Below are 16,698 nucleotides of genomic sequence, written 5' to 3' on the forward strand. Positions count from 1 at the left end.
AATCCCAGATTTTGAAGAATTATGTTAAAATGGTGTTTTGTTACTGTGATGATCTCAAACAAGATTTGCATATATATGACTAAAAAAATCGTAGTTTCTCTTTCTTGAGTAAAAGCGGCCATGAAATTAAGCTGAAAGATTCTTTTTCAGACATAGGAAAATCATATTTTTAATTTTTTTGTATTCTGGTCTCTCATTAGGACTTTCTAGCAATGATGCTTAGTACTGAGGATTGTGTGTACATGAGTGCGTGCATATAGTTTCCCTCTAGTTTCCGAGAGGTTTCTCTACTTGATTTCATCGTGAGTTCTGTTTTAATCCAATCTGGGATCATTAAGGGGAAGAAACAGCAGACGTGTAACAATCACGAATAGAAGACCCAGACTTAAAACCTTACATTGATTGACCTGAAGAAAACCAGATAGAATTATTTATCTTGTCAAAGGCTCACATTACCTAGCACAACCACCCCACCCCTAATTTTAGATGAGTAAACTGAAGCCTCCACATAGGAAATGAATTGCCCAAAGAATAGAATACAGCATTCCCAGTCTCTCATTTTGTTTCTCCTATAGTTGGATTTTTCAAAAAAATATACACGAATGATGTCTCTGCACATTTTATGAAGCTATATGTTTATGTCCCTATCACCTATTAAGCATTAGAGTTGCGGCATTATAGCAAAGACATTTGGCCAGTTTCCAGTAATTTATTTATGTTGATAAATTTTGTCTGAAATGGTAGAGAGAAGAAACATGAAGGGAAAAGACTTGTACACATTTCTCTTTTTTTTCATCAGCCAACCCATCTTACCCCATGAATGACAAATAAATCCAGACCGACAGAGAGGATTTTGATGTGACAAGTACATCAGGGACTTAGGGCTCCAAACCCTGGGTATAACTGGCTCTTGGAAGGCCCCCTTCTGTGGGCTGTTGGACAGCTTTCTCTCTGGTGGGGAGATGCAATCTTTCTTGGAGAACATCATTTCATGCTCCTTAGCATGTTTAACCTTTACAGCAAGGCATTCTCATCAAAATGACAAACCCCAACAGAGCCTTCTGAGAGGCCAGTAAATCAGAAACCTTATGAAATCTGAGGGATTAGCATACTTCCCCTTTTGTTTCCCCAGGGGAAGAAAGTCCTGTGCTTTTCAGATTTCAATCTTCTCCGCAGGCCTCTTGTCTGGAGCTTCCTGCTGTAGACCACTGGTATATGAACATTGTTTCCATATGCTCTCCCAGGGCCACATATTGACACCAGCTAAGGCCAGCACATTCTTTATCTCCATCAGCAACATTGTAAAGGAAAGATAAGGGCTCTAATGTTTGCTTAGTTGAATTCTCCGCACCCCTCAAGTCTTTCTTTCTGGGTCTGAAGATAGTGGCTGGCTCTTAATGTCACCATACGTGGTGTCAGGCTGTTGTTCACAGGGACCTCATCTCCAGCTGGCTGTCTCTATCCTTCTTCCCCCATTTCTCAGTCTGTAATGAAACTCCTTTCACAAGCAGTCCAGCTTCTCCAGTCCCTGTAAGATGGAGCCTTCTGTAGAAATCCACAAAGCCAGTCTTACATCGAGAGCAGAAGTGGAAGGAGAGAAGATTGATGAGTAAAAGTCCTGTTAGCTGTACAGGTGATAAAAACATTTCTTGGCAGTTGGGGGAGGGTGACTCTTTTATCAGAATTTACTAATTCACATTTACAGTTGGAAAGGACTTCTGAGGTTTTGAGTCTACTCCAGTAACTGATGTGTAGCCCTTGTGAAAATCCCTAAAATGTTATATGGACTCTATGGGAACATTTACTCTGTTTCCATATGCTGTACTAAATCTATATTTCGAATCCGGGATCAGAGTTCTCTATCCTAAAGCAATGTCAGGAAGTGCTCTAGCTTTGTCCCTTTGGGATGGTCTTCCTGTGTAGTGGGATGCTTGTGCAACTCAGAAGCTTTCTGCACCAGCTTAGCGAGTCCTTGTGATTTTTTTTTTTTTTTACACGTAATAGTTCCTTTATTTATTGCAGATAGGCTAGGCAATTAATTCACAGTTAGCAACTTATGGCCTGGAAAATTTCATTAGCCAAACCTTATATTATCAACACATCCGTTTAAAAAGAAATGCTTAAAGAAGTGGGCTGAATATCCAGATTCCTGATCATCTCCAAGAAGCGGGCAACCACAGAAAGGCAATTTTGGAGGGAGTGTAGAGTCGTACCAACATTATCAAAGCCACTGAAATCCTCACATAAGGGGATAGAAAAAGGGAATTCATATTTACTGAGTACCTTCTTTGTGCCAGGTATAATTTTGTACTTAAGATGTAGGAGTTTGGAAGTCAGACAGAGCTGGATACGAATCCCAAGTCCATCACTGATTCTTGTGCGATCTTGGGTGTGTTTTTAACCTCTCTGAGCCTGTTTTCTGACCTATAAAATAAGCCTTATATGAAGCTTAAATAGGATGATTATGTAAAAATTTTAGCACAACACCTATAACTTTCAAGTGTTGAATACATGGATAAGTGTTATTATTCTAATTTGAATTTTAGAATAATCTTATAATGTGTGTGGTATCATTCATATTTTTAAGGTAATTAAGCCAAGGCTCAGAAAGATTAAATAACTTGCCATAGTCCAACGTATTAGAGGTAGGATTTTTTACAACTCAGTCTATCAGATTTTCTGCTATATTTTGCCATTCCTCAAAATAGGAGATCTTGGAGGTGGGATTAGATATTTTGGGAGGGAGAATGAGCTATGAGATGGAGAGGGCCTGTTTGGTTTACTCTCCAACCCATTCTCTGCTTCAGGACTTTCAGGGGGTGAACCTAAGGAATAAGCAGGCATAGAAGCTGCCCCACTGAAGAAAATTCAGGATTTAGAAAAACAGTCAGGATCTTTCACATCCTTTTCCCCACATTCTTGGTTCCCAAGTAAAGGAGAGGGACTCTAAGGTTCCATGGGGCCAGTCCAGAAAAGCATGAAGTGGGTACAGCTCAAGACTGTAAAGAAAAACTTTGCCCTGTTACAGTATATCCAGGGCCACAATGTACAGCTTTTAGGTTGGCTTATTACACCTGCCCGCGCGTGCGCGCGTGCGCACGCACACACACACGCACACACTTGAGCCCTAAAAACTGGACCTCTCTAAATCTTGTTTTGCTTGTCTGTCTCCTGCACTAGACTGTGAGCAGTCAAGCCTGTATCAGCATCATAGTACCAAGGATAGAAAAGAGGCTCAATCTGTGTATAGGGAAGAAAGCCATGAAAGGATAAATGAATGGGATTAACTCTAAGATTTACTATACTGAGGGTAGAACGCTGGTTTATTATCTGGCAAATCTGGAGAAATTTGGTGCCTGAACACCCTCCTCTCTACCTCTTCTCTCTCACACACACACACACACACACACGCGTGCGCGCACACATACACACACGTTAGGATTTTCTGGTGGGCACAGGTGGGATGGGCCTAGAGAAAAATCATCCGGGAACTCACTTAGGGGTCTAGCCTCAACATTGCTTAAAATGACCAGATAGGCAAGCACGGAAAGAAGCTTGGATAGAAGGAGAAATAGGCTTATCCATCCAGTGCAGGAACTTCCATCATTTGAAATAATGGGGCTGACTTCGCCACTGTCCATGGTGAGAAGAGCTCCCAGTGGGAGATGCACTTTGCTCCCTCCCACTCGGTTTTCTTTTGCTCCTCCCCATTTCCCTTTTCCCCCCTCTTCCCCTCTTTTCTTTATCCCTTCTCTTCTTTTTTTAAAATATTTTTTTATTTTTCATTTACAGTTGACATACGATATTATATTAGTTTCAGGTGTAGAACATAGTGATTAGACATTTACATACCTCACAAAGGGATCACCCCAGGAAATCTAGTACCCATCAGACATCATACATAATTATTATAATATTACTGACTGTATTTCTCATGCTATACTTTACATCCCCGTGACTATTTTGTAACTACCGATTTGTACCTCCTAATCCTTACCTCTTTTTCACACACCCGCCCTAATTCCCTTCCCACATGAGTTTGTTTCTGTTTTGTTTATTTTGTTCTTTAGATTCCACATGTAAGTGAGTCGTATGGCATTTGTCCTCTGTCTGACTTACTCCACTCACCACAGTACCCTCTGAGTCCATCCATGTTGTGACAGATGGCAAGATTTCATTCTTTTTTATGGCTGAATAATATTCCATTGTATAAATATACCACATGTTCTTTATCCATTCACTTATTGATGGACATCCAGGTTGCCTCCAGATCTTGACTATTGTAAATAATGCTGAAATGAACATATGGATTCACATGTTCCTTTGAAGTAGTGTTTTGGGTTACTTTGGTTAAATACCTAAAAGTGAGATTACTGGGTCCTTCTTTGTCTCTTGTTATAGCCTTTGTTTTTAAGTCTATTTAGTCTGGTATAAGTATCGTTACCACAGCTTTTTTTGTCTGTTTCCATTCCATTTTTATGAAATACATTTTTTAATCTCTTTACTTTCAGTCTTTTGATCTGTAGTGAGTTTCTGGTAGGCAGCATATGTAAGGGTCTTATTTGCTTACCCATTCCACCACCCTGTCTTTCAATTGGAACACCTAATCCATTTACATTCAAAGTAATTGTTGATGGATGTGTAGTTATTGCTGTTTTAACATTCACATTTTTTATCTTTTTTTCTTTCTTCTACTTCTTCTTGAAGAAGTCCCTCCAGCATTTCCTGTAATACTGATTTGGTGGTTGTAAATTCTTTTGCTTTTTCTTTTCTGGGAAGCTCTTTATCTGTCCTTTGATTCTAAATGATAACTTTGCTGGGTAAGGTAGTCTTGATTATAGGTCCTTGCTTTTCATCACTGAATATTTCATGACAATTCCTTCCATCCTGCAAAGTTTCTGTTGAGAAGTCAGCTAACAGTCTTATGGAAGCTCCCTTGTAGGTAACTAATTGCTTTTGTCTTGCTGCTTTTAAGATTCTGTTTATCTTTAATCTTTGGCATTTTAATGATGATGTGGCTTGGTATGGGCCTCTTTCTTTGGGTTCATCTTGTTCGGGACTCTCTGTGCTGCCTGGGATTGTATGTCTATTTCCTTTGCCAGTTTAGGGAAGTTTTCTGTCATTATTTCTTCAAATAGGTATGCTTGTTGTTGTCTCAGAGACCCCTTAAACCTCATTTACTTGGATTTTTTTTCTTGTTGCTGTGATGTTTGGGTGTTTTTCTGCTACTCTGTCTTTTGAATTGCTGACTCAGTCCTCCTTTTCTTCTGCTCTACTGTGGATTCCCTCTAATGTATTCTTCATTTCAGTTACTGTATTCTTCATTTCTGACTGGTTCTTCTTTATGTTTGATATCTCTCTGTTCAAGTTATCACTGAGTTGCTCTACTCTTTCCCTAAGTTCATTGAGTATCCTTATAACCAGTGTTTTGAACTCTGAATCTGGTAGATTGATTGTCTCCCTTTTGGTGCATTCTTTTTCTGGAGCTTTGTTCTGTTCTTTCATCTGGGACATATTTCTTTGTCTCTCCATTTTGGCTGCCTCCCTTGTTTGTTTCTATGTATTAGGTAGGACTGCTATGTCTTCCAGTCTTAGTAGAGCGGCCTTATGTAGCAGGTGTTGTGTGCAGCCCAGTGGCACAGTCTCCCTGGTCACCTGAGCTCAGTGCTTCAGGTGAGTCCCTCATGTGGGTCGTGTATGCCCTCCTTTTGTAGTTGAGCCTTGGTTGCTGTTTGCGCATCAATGGGAGGGATTAACCCTACAGCTGATTGGTTGTGATGACTAGCTGATGATGACACTGGAGAAGCTGTTGTGCAGGGGCTGCCCCTAAGGAGCAAGATTCGCTTTAGCAGGGCTCTGGTGCCTGCCAGTCTGCCCTTTGGGTAAGTTGTCCTTGGGTGTGGCCCCTGGTCATGCTCCTACTTGGTCCAAAGATGACCACTGTGCTTGCCTAATCTGGAGCCTCTTAGACGGGGCCCTACAAAGGCCAAGTTTAGCTGCAGCTGGGCCACCAAGCAACCTGCAGATGGCTGCCCCCCACACTGGCTTGGAGGTGCCTCTAGAGGCCAGATGCAAAGCAAGGCTGGCTGCCTCCGTTGTTGGGATTGGGCTGCTCAGCAAGAGGTAGGGGCATGCTGAGGCCAGAATTTGCTTGTTTAGGTTTTGTGAACCTTTGAGAAATTTTAGCAAAGTTTGCAGCATGAGCCAAGACAGGCCATTTGCATGGAAGATCACTGGAAGCATCTTGAATGGGCCTGCAAGTTGGGAGGGGCAAGGTCTCTGGGAATCACTGGAGCAAGGCGACCAGTGTTAGCCAGATTGAAGAAGACTCAGATATTATGGCTGCCTGCATTTGCATGCTGGGTAGTAGGATAGGTCAACAAAGGAACAGTGATTTCTGTCAGCACTTGTTTCTGGGATAAAGTTGCCCTTCCAGCCCTTGCCCTAAAGCCAGACAATTCAATTCCTCCCTGTATGTCCCTGGTACCTTTTGGGTTGCTTACTCAGTGCTGGAGCTCAGAGTAGGTGAGTTTGTCAGTGGATAAGTTCATGCGCCGGCCATTTAAGGGGAATGCCTGGGGTTCCTGCAGCCCTCTGTGTCACTCAGCCACAATCTTCACTGATTTTCATATCCAGATTTTGTGGGGACTTCTCTTCCCAACACTCGAACCCTGGGCTGGGGAGCCAAGTGTGAGGCTGGGACCTCTCGGTCCTCTGGGGGGACCTCTGCAGCTGAAATATCCCTCCCGATTCTCAATTGCCACATGCTAGTGTGGAACTAGCCAACTGTTCAGTGTTTCTGCCCCTCCTGCCAGTCTCAAGGTGGCCTCTTTTGTGTGTCACCAGTTGTAGGACTTCTGTTCAGCTAGACTTCAGGCAACTCACAATGGTGATGGTTCTGTAGTTTAGTTGTAATTTTGATGTGATCGTTAGAGGAGGCAAGCATAGCATTTAGCTACTCTGCCACCTTGACTGGCAATCCCCTCTTTCTTTTTTATTATTTCTTCCAGGTCAACCCCACACAATCCTTCCTTCCTTTCTCTATCCAAATTTTAGGCTTGCTACCACCATAATGTCTACCTTTTAATGGGCAATTCCCTCCTCGAGGAATGAAGTTGACCCTTGTTTTTTTAGAATGATTGGCATGGAGTCTGAAATATAATGTGGGTTAGTGCCTAGGGCTATTTAGATTAGTGACAGCTGGTAGAGGGGAAGGACAGGCCCCCGAGGCCTCTGCAAGCACACCGTCTAGCCTGGAAGCCATCTCCTTTTGAACTGTAATAAATGAGAAAGGATTTTAGCAAAAGGGAACAGTGACTATAAAACCAGGTATCTAAACTATAAGTGGGGATTGCAGAGCAGAGCACTGGGATATCAATTCCTACTTGAGGAAATGACTTGGCTGCTGCAGAAGAGCCCCTCTCTGCCTAATGCTGGGGTCCCCCACCCCACAACCCCTGCTTTCTGTAAACGGGGATCGATGGCAGGTTAGGTATGATGGTGAAGAAATATGAAGCTGAACAGAATTATTTCTTTGTAAATTTTTGTTTCCCCTTTCTTGCTCCCTTCAATCCTCTCACTTCTTCTTCACCTTTCTTTCACCTTCCTTCTTTTCTTGCCCTCAATCCCTTCACGATGTTTTGGTTTCTTTTCTATGTGTTGAACATGTTTGACCCGTCCCATTGCTTTTCACTACGGAGTGGTGTTCCTGGAGGCTTTCATGGAGCAGTTGATATAAAGAGTCTTGACTTTGGAAGGCTGTAATTCTGTCTTCATAAAATGCTACTCAATAAACCAATCTCTAGATTATAGCTCTGTTAGGAGTGTTTACCCCTGTTGGAAAGAAGCCTCATAAAAAATTGTCATCAGTGGGTTATTATCAACGTTCTAGGTCATGGATCTTCATTTTAAAAAATAAATATTGATTTTTATGATTACAAAAGCAATATATGTTTACTGTAGAAAATTTGGAATATATGGAAATTTACTAATTTTTATTTAGCCAGTATTAACTGAATACTTATTTCACGGTAAACAATAAAAAAGCTGAAATCACACATAATTATACCAGCCAGAAATGGCATTATTAATATATTGGTAAGCTTTATTCCTTTGGGCAATGTGTATATAAAACATATATTTTAATGTCACTTAAAAATAATTTTTCTATCCCGAGTTTTTCAGTTAGAATTATGTCATAAATTTAATTATGTCATAATTTTATAATTATACCATAACTTTAGCATTATATTATAATCTTTGTCTCAAATCATAAATAAAATCTTCAAAAGTGTGATTTTTAATGACTTCACAGTAGCTATATTTGCCAGCTATTGCCTCAGTAATATTAACATAACTAAGTAGCGTACAACAAGCAACATTTAAATTTTTTTCGGACAGGTCTGTGCATAGGTTGGATGGCTATCCTCCTAGCTGTGAAATGCCTGGACGTGGCCGCAGATTTGGAAATTAGATTAGGGTCTGCTCTACAGTCTCCACGTTCTCTTTGGACCAGAAGCTACCCCACAAATGTTCTTCTCTTGGCAAATAGCAGGAGTGCAGGAGGGAGCTTGGAAGCATCTATTGCCTCCTGAGACCTTAGTCCACATCTGGCATATTGTCACTTCTATCCACACTTCCCAGGTTGAACAAGTCAGAGTGCCAATCCCATCATGGGGTGGGTTAATATACTACATCTACTCTAGTGGAAGTACTGCAAAGTGACAGGCGAAGGGTGTGGGTGTATAATTCAAAAACAGGGGAGGTGTGAAATATTGTGAACACAGGTTCAGTCTACTGTTTTAAACTATCTTATTTTTTGTTATCATTAATAACCAGAGATTAATCAAAGAAGACTAATTATTGATCCTTTCTGTTAGTCTCTATTTTGCCCCCATGTTGGTGTGATAGATATTACAAAACCCTTTTCCAATCACACGGGCCTCAGAGGATGTCAGAGCCTTTTTCACTAGCCCAGTTTTCTCTCATACCTGTCTCTGCTTTATGGTTCCAACATATCTATTTATTGATATTTCAACTCATCACATCTGTAGGAATTTGATATCTTGCTTTATAGATTGTCTCTTAGACCAGATAAGAAACTAGCTCTGATTTTAATGCAGAGGATGCTTATGACCATTATTGTAGAAGCGCTTAAAGAGATGAAGCCTAAGACCTAGCAGGGTTAATTCCAGAAGATCTTCAGCTTCAGAACCCAGAGGTGAGGCAGAAAGATTTGATACCCGGTTTGAGGTTTATTTTATAAAGCATAATGGAGGGAGACCAGGAAAGATCAGTGGGATAAAGGTGATCAGACACTTGGACTCTCTAGGAACAGCAAGGAATGACTGAATCCATTTTTCAAAGAAATTCAGAATCACTGAACTCCACTCTTGTAATCTGTAGTAAAATTTGGAATTCTTTTTTTGCTTGAGGTTTTATCAGAGCTCTGATGAATGTGTACTGCTTAGGGTTTTGGTATTCAGGCTATTAATTTTGGTACTTCGCTCTTAACACTCGGGGTCCTGGTTCTCTACTGATGGACCTTTTAATTTTGTTTTCTTTGTATTTGTTCCTCTGCTTTTTAGTTGGTGTTTATTTTTTGAAATTCATACTCTATTTCACACAGTAGATAGCATACTGTAGGAAGGTCAGGACCATGCTTTCTCTACTGCCCAGTGCCTGGCATACAGAATGTGCTTAATACGCATTAGTTAATGGTGTTAGGTTCAGGGCATGGGCATCCTCAACCTTTTCGTCCAGAAACTTGACTAATCTTTTAATCCAAAGACTTGACAGATCTTTTATTTGCCCATATCTTCTCCCTCCCATGCACATCGTCTTGCTGGAGGCTTATATTTCATGCTTACAACCAAATATTTTTCTACTGGAATCCTAATTTTATGTATTAATTTCAAATGTAATTTTCCAAGAGCATGATTATTCATGCAGAATTTGCCAGTGTCAAAGCATCAGTCAGTGCTAGGAGAACCAATTTAGAGTAGTCAGAAGTAACAGAGACTATTAATTAAATTGCTGAGGTTTAGTAACTTCTATTTTCTCCAAAGAGAAACTTTTCCTGACAAGAATTTTGTAAGGAGGCAACTATATAGCAATAGGACACTGTGAGTGTGACTGAAAGTAGAAATTGATTTAGGGGATGGTGGAAGGGATATCATGTGAGAGCAAGGCTAATGTTACAGAATATTAGCGAGAAACTGTCTATTACCGTGGCTTACTACCATTTAACAAATATTGATTGAGACCCTATCATGTGATAGCCATTATGATAAGAACAAAGGAAACAAAGGGTAAAAGATGTCTCCACTATTCAGGGAGCTCAAGGTCACCCTAGGAAGAGCAGGTGACTGCCTCCAGGAAGACAGATTAGATGTGAAGCCCATTCAACCAAGATCCTGTTCTTAGTACCACGTGAATGACCTTGTTTAAATGGGAGATTGGTTGGAGGTAGAAGAGGAGGGGAGAAGAGAATGAGCTTATGTCCCAGAATAAAACTCCAACTTTTCTACTCATAGAAATAGAGCATGGTAAGACTTTTCTCTAAGGAGATAGAGAAAATTTGGCTAGGATTGGATCTGGGTATTGGTATAAAAATCCAGGTTTAAAAGAGCCAGAAACATACATCTACATCTGCAAAGATCAATGAAACACACACACACACACACGTGCACACTGCCTTTCTGGCTTACTGGTCCGTTTATCTTCCATTCCTTGACTGATGATATAATCGGTTTCAGATGCAAGATTAAAATAGTCATTTTAATATGATGACTACAGTTAAGAGTGCTGTGCGGTATATTTGAAAATTGTTAAGAAAGTAGATCTTCAAAGTTTTCATCACAAGGAAAAAAACTTTTTTTTTCTTTTTATATCTATGTGAGCTGATGGATGTTAACTAAACTTCTTGTGATAATCATCTCACAATACATGTAAGTCAAGTCATTATGCCCAACACCTTAAAATTATACAGTTCCGTATGTTAATTATAGCTAAATAAAATTGGAGGGGGGGTATCATTTTATCCAAAGACTCAACGTTTCAAAGACATATGATACTATATAGAAGAAAGCTCTTGGGTATTATAATATTCTTCACACTGTCATTTAAAATGATATTCACTCAAATATTAGTACCAGTAATATGCCAGACACTATGTTAGCCCTCGAGGGCTACAATGATGGGCAAAAACTGACTCATCTTTGACATGCTAGAGCTTAAAGTCTAATGGTTGGAGAAAGGCATCAAACAATCATCAACTAAACATGCAATTTAAAACTGTTAAACTCGAGAAGTATGGAAAGTCAAGCCTGGTTGGAGGATCAGGGAAAATTTTCCTGGAGGAATGATACTTAAGCTGATATTTGAGAATAAGCTAGAGGTAACCAGACAAGGATGGATGTGGTCTTCCAGGCAGAAGGTTGTTGCAAAGCCCAAGGGGTAGAAAAGAGTATGGCGAGTTAAGAGGCCAAGGAACACAAGATGTGTTGTTGGGGTTAGAGCACAGGGAGGGAGGGCAGAGGGGGAAGCAGGCGCCTAGCCATACAGTCTTCTACTTGTAGAGTATCTACCAGTTTAGAATTTATCCTCAAGGCAAAGGCAGATTGTTAAATAGCTATATGCATAGAAGTTACGTGACTGATTTGTTTTTTAAAGATCACTTTGGCTGTGAGATAGAGAGTGGATTGGAGGAGAATAAGAATTGATGCTAAAATATTTGTTCTCCAGGAAAGAGTCAGTGGTGGACTAAATTTGGGTTAGGTCAGTCACCGTGGAGGTGAAGTGATGTGGGTGAATTTGAGATATATTTAGAAGACCCTATAAGCATAGCATTTGAAACGCCAAAGAAAAACAAACCAGGGCTTAGTAAGGAAGAGACTTTTATTCAAAAATTGGCAAAGGTTTTTGCTCCTATGGAGCTTTCAATCTAGTGTGGAGAAATAGGAAATAAGTAGAATACATTTAAATATATATATTTAATATATATACATATTAAATATATATATTTGTGTATATATATATTAAATATATATTATATATACACACACATGCACACATACACATACACACACATATATATGTATGACTGTGTGTATGTATGGATGTATGTATGTATAGGATAAATACTTTGGAGTGAAGTTAATCTGAGAAAGAAAGAGGATGGAGAAGTGCCAGAATGTTGCTTTGTGTGGCTTAGTGAGGAGGCTGGTGTGTGTGCCCTTTGAGACTACAGGCACAGTTAAGCTAATTTGCTTTTGGTAAAATTTAGCAGTTGGTAGATTTCCCTTCCTTCCGTGGCCCCGCCTTCCTTCCTTTCATCCCTTAACGCATTAGCATCTGTGATATTGACTATGTTAGTCACTGGGGAATGTAAAGATGGATGTTTCTTTTCTCCACTTATCTCCCTGCCTTCTACCTATGTACTTCCCAATTCATTCCACAAAGGATAAGACACCTGCCTTCTACCTATGTACTTCCCAATTCATTCCACAAAGGATAAGACACATGAAAACAAATAGGAAGTGATCCATCTATTAATTACTCTGCTGGAGCCATGCAGAGCTGCTGGAGCCATGCAGAGCTGCTGGAGTGGTTTGGGGTCTGAAAGCCGAATTTTCCCGTTGGTACCCAAGGGTCCATTGCAGCTCCTGAGTGCACTGTAGGAAATCATGATAGAATTGGCACTATGGGCCTTATCCTGCACCCCTGTGGCAAGCCCTAAAAATCTGCTAGGCCCATCTTGAGGCCTTCTATCAGGGCTGCCCCAGCCTGTGCCCTTTGCAAGTGGTGAGTACCTGTATTCAAATTGTAGGTAGGCCCTTGAGGCGTGGAGCTATAGCTGCACCCAAGAGCTTTGCTCTCAACACCCCCCCCACCCCCGCCCCAGCCCTCACCTGCAGGTGAAAGAGGGAAAGAATTTACCAGGAAACGGCAGAAAAAGGGCATAGAGATGGAAACATATTCAAATTAATTTCAGAAATCCAGTCTTAGCTATAAACGACAGCTGTGGGTTTAATCACTGAAACCCTCTTTCCACTGAAGAGCAGCATGTGTCCCCTGAGGAGGGGGGACATTATCAAGCAGTTAAGTCATTAGAGGCTGCTTAGGGGCTGGCAGGAAGTCTGCAGGGAAAGGGGAGATGGATCCATTTGCGGCAGTGAGTGTAGCAGCTCCAGGTACCTAATACCATCCTCCTAACTCCCTCTGTCTCTGAAGATTGCCTAGGAGTGTGTGTCACTGACACGGGTGAGAAGTAACACCACTTACAACAGACCGATATTGGGCCAGGAAAGGCTACGCCTCAACCTGGACTTGGAGAAACTAGTGGACTTTTTGATTAAGGTTTGGGGTTTCAGGAGGGAATTGTCTTTTCCCCATCTGTCACCACTGACAGTTATGTCATCAAGAGCAACTGCAACCACAACACACCCCAACAACTTCAATAGTTAGTGCTAATGTAGCACTTTCTAACACCCCCAACGTCACGCCTTATTCATTCACTGTTTATTGACCGTCACCTATGTGCCATACATTGTGCTAAGGCAATAAAGCAAAAGCTAAGGCAGCCTTACTCCTTTACCTTGTAGAGCTTACTGTCTAGAGGAAACGATTAGATGATGGAGCATCTGATGAACCCACATTTGGTCCCCAAAGATGTCAGCTCACCTATTCCTCCCTCGCTGCTAGCCTAGATGGGAGATGTCACCTGATGTGAGCACTTCATCCTTTTTTCCTGTTTACCTCTCAGAGCCCACTCTTAGGGAAGTAGTATCTCTCCTTGTTTTCTATCTGGGTGTTGCTGCCCATCGCTTCAGGGGGACCAGGGGCAACTGCAGGGAAGGTCATCAGATGCAAGACCTTCTTCTTTCTATTTGTTGCCCTGGCCTGTTTTAGGGAAAAGCCCTCAGCGTGGAGAGGTGGGTTGAAAGGCACAGGCTCAGAGAAACAGTTCTTGCCTCATTCTTCTTCCTTCCTTATGTGGTTTTCTCCTTCTTTGTCTTTTATCTATTTTATGATTTTATTTTTCATTTCAACACTGTGGGTGGGCTTTTAAACCAGAGCCGGAAGCAAACAGGCATCATATCAGGGGAATAATGAGAAGACAGAAGGTGGAAGGAGCTGTGAGTAAAGCAAAGTGCCGGGTGGAATCGACACTGACTGTGTGGCGCTCACAGGGCGACCGCGCCCACAGAAGAGACGAGGAGAACATTGCAGCCATAAAGTGAAAGCCCTGTCGGCTGTGAATACAGATTAGAATGAAAAGATGTGCATTGATGGCAGCACCAAGATGCGCTTGTCATGCCATCCCTGTTTCTCTCCTAGACCTGCCTGCAAACACCAAGCCTCCACTCTCCTCCCCAGACCTCCTTCTCATAGATTCTCCCTCACCAGTCCTCACCTCTTCCATTCAGGTCTGGATTAACACACAGGTGTTGCTCTCCTTCATAATTTTTATTCTGCTATGACTTTTCCTTTCTCCGCTGCCCTCCTCTATCAGTTAGGAATGTCTCCAGCTAAAAGTGGTAGAAAAATCCAAGAACAGTAGTTTAGACAAATAGGGATTTTTTCCCTTACATATAAAGAAATTACAAACTAGGCAGTCCCTGGCTGCTGCCACAGGATAATGCTGCCATTAGGAAATACATTTTTTTTTTCACTCCATTATCCATAGCGTGTTGGCTTCTATCCTCAGGTTTGTTGCCTCATGGTTATAACATGGCTCCTGCACATCCAGGCATTATAACCTCATTCCGGGCTCTAGGAAGAAGGAAAGAAATAATATCTGTAAGTGAGACTTTAATTTTTAAGTTCTCCACAGCAAATTTCTTGTAAGCCTACGTGCTCATCCTAAGACCAGTAATTGCAGTAGGGGATGCGATTATCATGGCTGGTTTGGACGACTCCACTTCATCTTCTGGGGGTGAGGTGGGAGCCTACTTTCTCTGAGAACAGGAGCTCTCCACCCCTTAACAAACCAGAGTTCTGTCATCAGGGAGGAGGGGAAGCAATAGTCATTGGGTAAGTGATGGACAGTGTCTGCTACCCTTCTTGGAGGTCCTCCTTTTTTCTAGTGTTGGTCCCCCGGAGTCTCTTAATTTTGGAAATATGTGGAGAGTGGTGTCTGTTTATGCAAATATTTTTGATTTCCAAAATAAGCCCAAGTGCAGTTTCTGACATTCCATTGCACTTTCAAATTCTCAGGGCCCTGCCCTAGTCTCTGGATTAGAATTCTAATTTTGGAAGGTTTTCCAGGCTTGCATTTCCAAAAGCCCCTGGTTAAACTGGTTAAATCCTCATTTTCCATCCATCAATTTGCCTAATTGCACATCCCTGGATGTCTCGGGCTTCAGAACCCAGACAGATCTCCATTCTTTTCTCCTAACAGGTAGTGATGAAGCATTTGCTTTCTGATGTCATCTTTTCCCACGGCAGTGCTCCTCAACCTACTACCTTTTCATCCTTTTTCAACTAGTCGTAAAACTCTTCTAAAAGATACCCACGTTCACCACCAAGGTGAATGTCCTCACTTTTAACATATAGTAGAGCCCTTTAACTTACAAGGGAGTTTTACATATAATAATCATTGATCTCACACTACTGCCCTCCACATATCTGTGTCCTCCACATGAAGACGTTGTGAGACGTTTCTATTAGCATCTAGCGTTCGCTTCATGGATAATTAGGAACAAAAAATAACCCAACTTCTGGGAATACCTGGAGCTAAACATATATCTCAACCTCATAAGCTCTTATGGTCTAATTATCTGCGATAATCTTCTCCCTCGGGACTATATGTTGCATTTTAATTTCTATTTTGTCTGGTAATGCCATTTTTTTTTCCTTTGTGTTAGCTCTAAATTTTAATTTAATAGGTTGCCCAAATCTGCCTATTTAAAAGAAAATAACCCTGGGCAGTGGGCTGTGTTGTCCTTATTTTATATCCGAGGATGCTGGAGTTGCTGAGAGGTTAAGTCTGAGGTGGCAGAGATGTTTCCTGTTAGGTACCCACTCTGACCGATGGGCACATTTTAGCCTCGAGTGCTGTGTGGAGAAGCATTGAGAATCTGTGTCCTTCACCAGGACAGAGGCTGCCGTGGCAAATTGGCAGTGACCATGACAGGTTTCATGGCAGGAGGAAGAAGATGCAACGTTTTCCTGCTAAGAAATCCAGAAATCCTCATTTTCCACTCATACGGAAGAGTTCTAGTGCAGAATTCCTCTCACCCGCTCTCTGTTCCTTTCTATTCTAGCAGTAAGTGGGAAGATAGGATGGAAGCAAAGAAGGAAATGAACCCTTCAGCTTCATGAAAAGGCATCAACATTTTATTTGGTTTGGAAGCCTGAGAAGCAGAGGGCAGAAAGCTGACCAGCTCTACAAGGGAGTGGTAGAAGTGTCTTGGTATTCTTACCTTGACATCTGTAGAAACACAGGTCGCCCCTCGATGTCATGCAGCCTCATTTCAACAAATCGAGTTGTCCAGGGGGCTGATCGTTTTCTCACGTTTACTCCATGTGAGAATTATCTTTTTTAGCTGGCTTCCCACAGGAATTTATGGCATCTGGCAATTGTTTACTTCTAAGACTTCATTTAGAACAATGCAGGAGTGTCTGAAAGAAGATTTTTGGACAGACCATGATGCCATGGGAGAACACACACACACACACGGGCATCCGTCCCAA

General features: G+C 41.5%; 1 protein-coding gene and 1 long non-coding RNA gene across 3 annotated transcripts in view; one reads left to right on the forward strand and one right to left on the reverse strand.

The window, feature by feature from the left end:
- Positions 1-16,698, forward strand: part of NRXN3 (neurexin 3) — a 1,427,156-nt gene that overhangs the window by 434,031 nt on the left and 976,427 nt on the right. The gene's annotated exons all lie outside the window — the stretch shown is intronic.
- Positions 14,423-16,516, reverse strand: LOC111737879. The gene is made up of 3 exons (XR_002779594.1): positions 16,428-16,516; positions 14,662-14,775; positions 14,423-14,531 (listed from the first exon to the last, which is right to left on the reverse strand). It is a non-coding gene; the product is annotated as an uncharacterized LOC111737879 (long non-coding RNA).

Source organism: Pteropus vampyrus, unplaced genomic scaffold, assembly GCF_000151845.1.
Source record: "Pteropus vampyrus isolate Shadow unplaced genomic scaffold, Pvam_2.0 Scaffold32, whole genome shotgun sequence".
NCBI lineage: Eukaryota > Metazoa > Chordata > Mammalia > Chiroptera > Pteropodidae > Pteropus > Pteropus vampyrus.